The sequence below is a fragment of the Euphorbia lathyris genome, chromosome 3 (assembly GCF_963576675.1).
Source record: "Euphorbia lathyris chromosome 3, ddEupLath1.1, whole genome shotgun sequence".
Taxonomy (NCBI): Eukaryota; Viridiplantae; Streptophyta; class Magnoliopsida; order Malpighiales; family Euphorbiaceae; genus Euphorbia; species Euphorbia lathyris.
In genome coordinates this window covers 3,793,097-3,804,828 of record NC_088912.1, presented here as the reverse complement: position 1 = coordinate 3,804,828, position 11,732 = coordinate 3,793,097, and the positions used below count along the sequence as shown (strand labels likewise).

Below are 11,732 nucleotides of genomic sequence, written 5' to 3'. Positions count from 1 at the left end.
CCACCGAGTCAGCGAAGATATGCTTTATGGCTGACGAACTTGCTGAGCCATGCATTTCTGAGCATGCTGACCAATCTGATGAGTCAGATAATGAAGAGCAATCTAATGAGGTAATCTCACTCTCTCAACTCAGAAATGAAATGGGTAACGCCCTGAGTGATCTCTATACACTTGTTAAAAAGTGTAACAGGAAGATTAAAGCACTCAGCCGGTGTTGTGATGAAGTAGAAGAGGTCAAACTGAGTGACCTCAGATACCTTCTTCAAGACAACTCAGTTTTGCATGAAAATATGAAAATCACTCATGAGTCTGTCTCTGAAGTCCAGTCAGTTTCAAAGAAACTGAGGAAGGATGTCACAACCATTCAGAACCAATTAAAGGTTCCAAACAAAAACAATTTTCCGCTAAGAACTCAGTATCAAGGTACACAGTACCAAGGTACTCAGCAGAGACGAAATCCCCAGCGAAAAGTCCAATGTGACTTTTGTGGGAAGTTAGGACACACTACTAAAGTGTGCTGGCACGCTCAGTACTGGGGTGCTGACAAGTCAGTAAAAAATCCTAAACAGAAGGTCAGTTGTGACTTCTGTGGAAAGAATGGTCATACTGTCCATGTATGCCGCCATAAAATAAAATATGATGCTATACCTGTTGCACCTAACAAGTCAGGACCCAAAAAGAATTGGGTACCTAAAAGTAACTAGTTACAATGCAGGTAAGCCTGAGATGTGCCGAGAAGTCAAAGATGTGGTATATTGACAGCGCATGCTCAAGGCATATGACGGGTGATGAAACTCAGTTCATCACGTTTGAACGTAAACGAGGAGGGAGTGTAAGTTTTGGAGACAACAAGAAGGGTAAGATAGTAGGCTCAGGAACCATCGGAGGTAACCCTACTATTGAATCTGTCTCCCTAGTCAGCGGACTCAAATATAACTTACTCAGCGTAGCTCAGCTATGTGACAATGGGAGAAAAGTTATATTTGATGCTACTGGATGTAAAATATACGAGGGTAAAACTAATGAGTTAATTTTAACTGCCCCTCGGATAGATAATGTCTTTATGCTAGACTTAGAGAAAAAGTTTTCAAAAACTGTGTGCTTAGTAACAAAGGAAGAAAATTCCTGGCTATGGCACAGGAGACTTGGTCATGTAAGCATGGACCTCCTGGCCAAATTAGCAAGAAAGCAATTGGTTGAGGGACTGCCTGAACTTAAATTCCAAAAAGATCAACTATGCCACGCTTGCCAAGCTGGAAAACAAACCAAGCAATCTTTTCACAGTAAAAACATTGTCTCAACTAAGCGTCCGTTAGAAATGCTACACTTGGATCTCTTTGGTCCAGTCCAGCCGCTGAGTCTGGGTGGAAGAAGGTTTTCCTTGGTTATTGTAGATGATTTCTCTCGGTACACATGGGTTATCCTGCTGACCAGTAAGGATGAGACCTTTGAGAAATTTTCAAACTTGGTTAAAAAAATTGAAAATGAGAAAGACCTAAAATTAGCTCATATCCGTAGTGATAACGGTGGAGAATTCAAAAACCAAAAGTTTGTTGAATTCTGTGAAGCCAGCGGCATTGACCACAATTTCTCTGCTCCTAGAACGCCTCAGCAAAATGGGGTTGTTGAAAGGAAGAACAGAACTCTTGTTGAAATAGCAAGGACAATGCTGGATGATCATAGGCTTCCAAAGTATTTTTGGGGAGAGGCTGTTAACACAGCATGCTACATTCTTAATAGGGCTCTAGTTAGACCTATACTCAAGAAAACCCCCTATGAACTTTGGAAAGGACGAAAGCCCAATATTGGATACTTTCGTGCCTTTGGCTGTAGATGCTTCATTTTAAATACCAAAGATAGCTTAGCAAAGTTTGATTCAAAAGCTGATGAAGCTATCTTTTTGGGCTACTCAACAAACAGCAAAGCATACAGAGTTTTTAATAAGCGAACTCAAGTTTTAGAAGAGTCAATACATGTAGAGTTCGATGAAACTGACCCTGCAGGTAGATACCAGCCGCTGACCGAAGATGAACCAAACTCAGTAACCATCGCTACTCAGAACCAGCTACTAAGTCATTCACGAAAAGGCTGACCAAGAGTAAGAGTGAACCTAAGATTACTTTTACTGACCCATCTACTTCTGCAGAGATTGTTGAAACAGGAACAGCACAAGGCATGAATCTACCCAAAGAAATAAGGATTCCAAGAGGGCACTCCGAAAGTGCAATCCTTGATTCTGCTGGGAATACCCTGATGACGAGGAATCAACTCAGGAAGTACCTCAGCAATGTTGCTTTCGTCTCAGTACAAGAACCTAAGATTTTCGCTGAAGCTGAGTACGATGAATTCTGGATGAACGCAATGCAAGAGGAGCTCGATCAATTTCGAAGAAATGATGTATGTGAGTTAGTGCCTCATCCAAAGAGTCAAAAGACCATCGGAACAAGATGGGTCTTCAGGAACAAGATGGACGAACAAGGAAACGTAGTCAGGAACAAAGCAAGGCTTGTAGCTCAGAGCTACAGTCAGCAAGAAGCTGGCGGATATCTTCACGAAGCCACTGGCTCGTGAGCAGTTCAGCATACTGAGAGAAGCAATTGGTATGTTTAATCCTCTTCAGTAAATTCCTGTGCTAAATGAATATTGAATGCTGAGTGAATTACATGCTGAATTATTTATTGTTTGCTGAGTATCTCATTGAAACTGACTGAATATACAATACTGAGTAAACTTGCACACTGAGTAAATTAGTTTAGAACTTGAACTTAAAATCATCCTTAAATAATGCACTGACCACTCAGAATATCAAACGCTTGACATTCTAAATACTGAGTGATTAATCTGTTAGCATAAATTCCAAGCACGCGTATAACCTAGGATGACGTATTCGCCGTAATGTGTCATAAATGCCAGGATCCTTGTCGGTACATGATCCCAAGGCAAAACTGACACATGGATTTGGTTAAGATCCACACCGTTCAACTCGTCTATAAATTATGGGCATTTACCCATCTTTTACTCCTTACGCTTAACAAATTCTTAAGGCTACGAAATCACCCAAATTCTCTCTCTCAAATACCTCTATTCTCTCCATCTTAGAAGAATGACTAAGCTATCCTTCAACGTCTCCGGTGCCGGCCAAAATAAGTCCAGCTCCGATGAACCTTCACGAAACCCTTCCACCTCTAGCAAGGGTAAAACTGATCAAAACTCTGGAAAAGAGAAAGCTGTGAAGATACAGACCTACTCCAAAGTCTTCGAAAGTGTCCTCGAATGGAAAGTTGAGCCCTCCAGATGGGTTTCTGAGCACTTCGTCCAACATGAACAACCGTTTGCCGAATGGATTGCAAAGAACGAATGGACTGGGTTGTTCTCTGTCAGAGATGAGACGTATCCTGACCTGGTAAGGGAGTTTTACCACAATCTCATGGTTGCCAGTGACTCCCCTGACTATCTAAGCAATAAAGTAAGAGGAAAGACGATCTTCATCAACCCTCTGTACATAGGAAATCTCCTCCAACTTAAAACTGAGGGAGTAAGGCTGAGGAAGTCTGGAGATCAGGACAAGACCGACTACGTCCATACTTTCTACAAACCTGAGGGTCACTCAAGCGAGATCTCAGCATCTTCAATGGGACAGCACCAAAAGATGGCTCACTACCTGCTGAGCTACTTCATTTACCCTAAGATAAACTGCACGACCTCAGCAACGAACTTTGAACAGTGCTTCATATGGCACATGCTGACGTACACCCCCAGATATGCAATTTGCAATCAAAACTATTTTGCTTATTTTTCAATCAGGATAGTTTTGTTATTTATGGAATAGGTTTCAAACTAAATTTACTAATTTTAAAATGGATTTGATTTGATACTAACTCCTAAAAAAATATCTAATTTTAAGGGTCTATTTGTTATTAGATACTTCTACTATTTTATTTTAGTTTTATTAAAAAGCAGTTTCGAAAAACATGAAACTTTTTTTTTTTTGAATGAAGGTGGGGACGATACCTAGTTATGACTGACATCCCAACTAGGTTGGCACCCCAGCCGCTAACCAGGCAAACCTGAAAGAATAAATAAATAAAAAATGGAGAGAGTTTACAAGAAGAATGTCAAGAGAAAAGTAAAAGCGGATCTAAGAACCATGAAACTGACAAACATTGTGAATGTCATCCAGAATAAATGAATTACAGAAAACCGGTACCGCGGGCCACCAACAGACGTCAGAGGCGGGGACTGTGAATCCGTATTTTGCTAAGGCGTCGGCAACCCTGTTCCCTTCACCGTAGATGTGGGACACGACAATCATCATTCCCGAGCATTGAGACCGGCATTGCAGCCAATCTTGCCGGATGGTCCAGGGAACCGAGGTTGAACGAGACCGCAATAAATTGACAGCATAACATGAAACTTAATAACCAAATTATTTTGGTCATGTTCGAAAAATGAATACAAACAGTCACTTATATATCCATAAAATACATCTTCTTCTTGAGGATGATGATAAGTTCGGTCCGATACACCCGAAATACACAAGAATGAACTTTAAGATTCTGAACTTAATTCTTTTTTTAATAGAATTGGATATGAAACGCATAGTGTTACAATATTAATTAGATATAGTTAGTAGCTAGCATTTAAGTAAGTAGTTGGGAAGTAAGTAGTTGGGTATTAATGGTTGTTTGTATATATATTTATATACTTGTAATACCTTTAGACTCAATAAGAAAACACTTTCAAATAACCCTTGTGTGGTTACATGGTATGAGAGCCAAGCATTTTGGCTTAGGAAGTTGTTTCTCTGAGTTTGAATGGTAAAGGTCGGTCCGGGTTGGAAGTCGTTTTTTCAAACACCTCCGTTCATCTCACCGCCCCCTCCATTGGATTTCTCTGCCGCCGATCTGTCGGGTCGCTCAACTCCGGCAACCAGAAAGGCCGCGTGTAGGCCTCACTCGCCGATCTTAAGTCCGACGCGCCGCCCACTCTCCGGCACGTGGCGGCGCGTGGCTGCTCCGTTCGTCGCTGTCTTTCTTCTCCCGGCCTCGCCTCTGTATCTCCGGCCCGTCTGTGTGGTCAGTTTCTCAGTTTGGTAACTCCGGTCAGTCTCCTTCTTTGTGGCTACCCCGGCTTGTGTTCGGTTTGTCCCATTTTTTCTGATCTGATTTTTCTGTTCAATTGAGGCTGCTATATTTGCTCTACTTTATCTTGGTCTTGTTAGAATTATTAGTAGTGCCTTTAGTGTTCTTTGATTTTTTGGTGGTAATTGTCATTTGATTGGATTGAGAATGAGTGAGGAAAGGGATAAGAAAGTCATGACTGAAATTACTGTTGGTACCACTAGAATTGCGGACAGAAAATTGACTGGAGTTAAGGATTACACTCAGTGGAAACGTACTATTCACTAGTACAGAAATGGCCTATGGCCACGGCTTACTACAAAGGACCGTGACAAATAATGTTATTTGCCACGGTCCTATAAGAAACCGTGGCAAATAATGTTATTTGTCACGGTCCTACAAAGAACCGTGGCAAATAACATCTTATTTATCACGGTTCCTATAAGGACCATGGCAAATAAGGTGTTATTTACCACAGTTTCATACAACCATAACAAAAAAAAGTACCTTATTTACCACGGTTGTCATGAAACCGTGGCAAATAACATTATTTGCCACGGTTTCAGACAACCATGGCAAAAAGTACCTTATTTGTTACGGTTGTTATGAAACCGTGGCAAATAATATTAATTCAGTAATGCATCAATATTAAATACAATCAAATATTTATTTCTCTAATCTAATTAATTCATTTATAAATTATATATAAAAAGAATTTCAAAATTTAGTTTAAATATATATAATCAAAATCATATTTAATTTTTTTATAATTTTTTATATATATAACTTTTATAATAATTCATATTTTCATACTTTTATAATTAATAACATAAATATTTCAATTAATATAAAATTTTAAATACTAATTTTTTTTCTTTATAAATGATGAAAAATAAAAAATAAAACTAAAATATTATATATATTCTTTAAAGGGTTAAGGTGTAAAAATATTTATAACGTTTTGAGTCAGGAATAATTTTACCCCTAACGTCTAAAATGGTGCAATTTTACCCCTAACGTTGGAAGTCAAGAGCAATTTTACCCCTAATATTAATAAATTTGATCAATTTCAGACATTATTATAAAACACAGATATTTTTGTTCATTATTCTACACCTCTTGCATAACAATTCGTTCTAAAAAAAGGATGTCATGTTTTTTATAATTTAATAATAAAATGGTTTTCACATCCCATTATATGTTTATGATTTGTTACTGATAAAATGACGAATGTGTAAAGTGTAAATGACAAGATTCATGACCGAGAAGACAGTGTGATAAATTCTTTCTCAAATTGACCTAATTTATCAACGTTAGGGGTAAAATTGTTCTTAGCTTCCAACATTAGGGGTAAAATTGCACCATTTTAGACGTTAGGGGTAAAATTGCTCCTGACCCAAAACGTTAAGAGTATTTTTGCACCTTAATCCTTCTTTAAAAGGGACCGACGGAAATAATTCAATTGATATTTGCATCAGCGCTTTTAAAAGGCCGATGAAAGTATCAATTGAATTATTTGTATTGGTCCTTTAGTATATATTTAAAAAAATTAATACAATAAGAGGAGCCTATTTTGCAATTAATTAGGGTCAATTTATAAATATGAAAACTTAAGTACACATTTGGATTTTAGGGCTAATTTTTCACAATTGCAGCCGCCTCCCATCTCGGTCTTCTCCTTGTTACAGTAGCCAAACCCAGCTCCCTTCCATGGCTGCGTTTTCCAGCTCCGACTACCTCATTCTCTTCTCCGTTCTCCTTCCTGTCTTCACTATCTCATGTCACCGCCGTTGAAATCTGACACAAAGCTCACCTTAGCGTTGCCCGGAGACTCGAGTTTCACAAGAGTATTGGTGGGAATGTCGATATCTCCAATCACAATGATCCTGCTGCTGCGGTGGTTGTCGAAGAGAAGGTTTCTGAGCATAGTCAGGTGAGAGAGATGAGAGTGACTTTTTATTGTTTCTGAATTTATTATGTAATTTTTCTCCGCCTCTCTTTTTCTTTACTATTACGATATTTAGTTCTTAGATACAGATGAGAGAAAGTTAAACAACTCACAAATTCATGATTTTTTTTTTGTTTTTTTGTTTCCTCCCTTTTTCCCTTTCTCTCTCTATCTTTTTTCTGTTTTCGAACCCTAAATTTGTTCCGTTTCTTAATTCTAAGATGGTAATCGTCTCAATGGACGCCAATTCTGAGGGGGAAAGGGAAAATCCGAGCATCGGTAGCAAGGCCGTTGCTGTGAATTGTAATGAAGGCCAGAGCAAAGCCTAAACGCCAGATGAAGACTCCTTATCAACTTGTAACTCTTGAAAAGGCTTATGCTTGTATGCTTTTTACGTTCTTTACTTGTTTATGCAAATTAGGAGAAGCTTTTTTTATTTAAGTGTGCTTAGCTTTTGTTATTTGTTGTTTTTTAAATGTGTTTATGTTGTTATGTTTGGATGTGTATGTTGCTGGGATAAATTTTGAATTTTTATTAGGATTTTGCTTAATTCTGATATTTATGTAGGTCTCTATTGCGCTTGTTTCTAGGCTAGTTTGTTGATTTTTCTTTTTTATTTTCATGGTTTAATTAGTGGAGACTTATCCATTGAAGGCTATGCAGGCAGAATTATCACAGAGGTTGAATCTCTCTGATAAGCAATTGCAGGTGTGGTTTTGTCACAGAAGGTTAAAAGACAAAAAGGAGACTCCTCCCAAGAAACCTCGCAAGCCAGTGCCTTCAACTGAGTCTCCAGTGTAAAAGATGAGGACAGTAGAACCTGAGACTGGTAGTGATTATACTTCTCGTGGAGAGATGCATATGTCAGTGCCGACTCCGGCGGTTCAAAATTCAAGAAGAGGAAGCTGAGAGAGAGGCGAGTTACTTTTATTGTTTCTTTGCTCATTTAGAATTCAAGACGCACTTGTTTCTCTTTGTAATGGATTTATATTTCTAACTTTTCTTTTCAGGATTCTTTGTTACTTGGGAAAATTCATGTTGCCCTTTTGAAGCTTCTATTCACTGATGTTGAAACAGAGCTTAGTAGTGGATTTATGCCTCATTTAAGTATAGCATGCAAAGTTTCTTGCCCTTCTTCATAGAGTGATTATATATTTCTCTACATATGTAAGCCATTACTATGTAAACTCTCCTTTTTTAGCTGATTCAGCTTTACATGTAGTGCTACTAAAGCATGCATGTGAAGGATGTATGTATATGCACTATTGGAGGTTAAATTCTATCCACTGCTTTCTTTCGTCTGTCTCTCAAAAAATTTTATGTAGCGTATTAAAACTATTGTTGATGTTATTGAATTGGTTTACTTGTAATATTTGTGCTTATAATATGTGATTATAGTTCAATATTAGAGCTCCATTCAATCCAAAATATTTTATTTTATTTTTTTAATTAAAAACATATCATTGGCCACGGTTTTTTACAAAAAAAACCGTGGCTAATGCTCAGTCATTTTTGTACTAGCGGACATCAGCCACAGTTATTAGAATAACCGACTCTAACTGTTAGAGTATTAGAGTCGGTTGTTTCAACAACCGACTCTAATGAGCAGAGCATTAGAGTCGGTTGTTACAAACAACCGTGGCAAAGATGCAAGGCATTAAAGTCGCTTATTTGTAAAACCGACTCTAATGCCTCCCTTTGGCCACGGTCATACAACCGTGGCTAATGACGCCAAGCATTTTCCACGCCCCCTTTTGGCCACGGTCGTATAACCGTGGCTAATAACGGTAAACGACTGTGGCCATAGGCAATTTCTGTACTAGTGATTACTCGGTACATTAATAGTGTTGATTTGGGAGATCATTTGAGTAATAATCCTCCATCTAGAGATGATCAGGGAAGTAGGAAGAAATGGATGATGGTAGACTATAAACTGTTTAATCTGATTCAGAATACTTTGGACTCTACTATTGATGACATTGTGACTCATTGTGATACTGTCAAAGAAATGTGGGAATACTTAGAGTCTATGTATGCTAGTAAACAAGACTTGACTCATATTCATAACTTGTTGTCTTCATATTATCGTCCTCGGAGAAAGGGTTGCACCTTCTTTCAGTATTATAATGAATGTAAGCAGATTTGTGAGGAGAAGCGGACTCGATTTCCTATGACAGCCGATGTTAAGCAGATGCAAGAGGATGATGATCGTGTATTTGTTCTTGGATTTCTGGAGGGTCTTGGTCCTGAATTTGAAATACCACGCAGCCAGATATTGACCAGTGGGACACTTCCCTCCTTTGCTGACCTCTATGGTCGACTTCTTCCTGTGTGTAAGGATATTGAAAAGACGTCTGATGTGATGTCTCAAGAGACAATGGCTCTGGTGAGCAATGCGACACATGGAGTTCAAAGTGGTCCTCAGAATTCCACTACTCACCGTATCTCTCAAAGTGGTCCTCAGGTATGCCATCATTGTGTTAAAGAAGGACATATTAAGAAGAACTGTTGGAAGCTACATGGTCGGCCGCAGAAAAGTAACAATCGGAAGTTTGCTCACATTGCTGCTGGTGATGGTATCCTACCGTCCCCTCAATCTTCGTCTTCTACTCCTACCGTCACTATCTCTGTTGATGAATATGCTCGACTTCAGCAACTGTCTCTTGATCATGGTGCCTCCCAGTCCGCTACTACTGCTTTGGCTAATACAGGTAATCGGGCTGCTTGTCTCTCCACCTCATCCCATAGTTGGGTTATTGATTCTGGTGCTACCGATCACATGACTGGTAACACAGGTATTCTTTCTTCTTTTGATTCTAGTACCAATTTGCCATCTGTTACTTTAGCTAATGGAGCCACCGGTCCTGTAAATGGTCATGGAACTGCTCATCCTACCTCCAAAATCTCTTTATCCTCTGTTTTATGTCTTTCTCAATTTCCTTTTAATCTGTTATCTGTTAGTCAACTCACCAAAGCCCTTAATTGTTGTGTTGTTTTCTTCCCAAATTATTGCCTTTTTCAGGATCTTGGGACGAAACAGAATATTGGTAGAGGGAAACTGGTGAATGGGTTGTATGTTCTTGACTCCACTGAAGCGGTGCCAATACCAATTGCCTGTACAAGCTCCTCTCTGTTGCAGCTTCATTGTCAGTTTGGTCATCCATCTCTTCCAGTATTGCAGAAAATGTGTCCGAGTCTTCCAAGGAACTCTATTTTAGAGTGTGAAGCATGTCAGTTTGCTAAGCACCATCGAGTCCCATATTCTCCTCGAATAAATAAACGTGTTGAGTCGGTCTTTGATTTAGTTCACACTGATGTGTGGGGTCCTTGTCCTATTATTTCTAAACTTGGTTATCGTTATTTTGTGACTTTTGTGGATGATTTTTCTCGAGTTACATGGCTTTATCATTTGAAGCACCGTTCAGATTTATTTACTGTTTTTTGTGCTTTTCATGCTGAGATTAAAACTTAATTTAATAAAAATATCTGTATTTTACGAAGTGACAATGCCAAAGAATACTTATCCAGTACTTTTCAGTCATACCTTCTACAACATGGTATTATTCATCAAACGTCATGTGTTGTTACACCTCAACAGAATGGTGTAGCTGAAAGGAAGAATCGCCATTTACTTGAAGTCACTCGGGCGATCATGTTCCAAATGCAAGTCCCGAAAGTGTTTTGGGCAGATGCTGTTTCCACTGCCTGTTACCTCATCAATCGTATGCCGTCCGCTGTTCTTCAGGGTCAGATTCCATACTCTATCTTGTTTCCTTCTCAATCTTTATTTTCTCTTGCCCCTCGTATTTTTGGGTGTACTTGTTTTGTACACGATATTCGTCCTCAAGTCTCCAAACTTGACCCCAAATCTCTCAAGTGTGTCTTTTTGGGATATTCTCGAAGTCAAAAAGGGTACCGTTGTTACTCTCCATCCTTGGGGCGCTATCTTGTGTCGGCCGATGTCACGTTCTTTGAGAATACGTCTTTCTTCCGTCCATGTTCCCCTTCACCCTCTTTTCCTGCTGATACATCTGATGATGATTTTTTGATCTATACTGTAAGTGAACAGGTTGTCCCTCGTCCTCCTATTCGTCACGTTTATTCTAGGCGTGTGCAGCCTGCGGTTACGACACCTGCTCCAGGAGCAGTCACCAATGATACCTCATCTGTTTCGGTTCCAGATCCTACACCTTCCTCTGAACCAAGTCTTGATCTCCCTATTGCTCTTCGAAAAGGTACAAGGTCTTGCACTTACCCTATCTCCTCCTTTGTTTCTTATGATGCCTTATCACCTCATTCCAAGTGTTTTGTAGCTACCTTAGATTCCATTGCAGTTCCAAAATCCATTTCAGAGGCTATGAATCATCCTGATTGGCTAGAGGCAATGAAAGAAGAACTGAAGGCACTCGAACAAAATCACACTTGGGACATTGTGGACTTACCAAAAGATCGGAAGAAAATTGGTGCTCGGTGGATTTGGACTATTAAGATGAATCTTGATGGTACTGTTGCTCGAGTGAAGGCTCGCCTGGTTGCTAAAGGCTATGCTCAGACTTATGGTCTTGATTATTTCGATACTTTCTCTCCTGTTGCTAAACTCACTTCTGTCCGTCTGTTCATTTCTTTAGCTGCCACTTACAATTGGGAGCTTCATCAACTGGACG

At 39.2% G+C, this 11,732-nt stretch overlaps 1 long non-coding RNA gene across 2 annotated transcripts; it reads left to right on the top strand.

Annotated features, from left to right (window-relative positions):
- The first annotated feature begins 6,770 nt into the window (after positions 1 to 6,770).
- Positions 6,771 to 8,381, top strand: LOC136224394 (uncharacterized). 2 transcript variants are annotated; one of them, XR_010686404.1, is made up of 4 exons: positions 6,771 to 7,053; positions 7,290 to 7,450; positions 7,732 to 7,984; positions 8,079 to 8,381. It is a non-coding gene; the product is annotated as an uncharacterized lncRNA (long non-coding RNA). The 2 variants fall into 2 exon arrangements; XR_010686403.1 differs by having other exon boundaries at positions 7,290 to 7,984.
- The last annotated feature ends 3,351 nt before the right edge of the window (positions 8,382 to 11,732 follow it).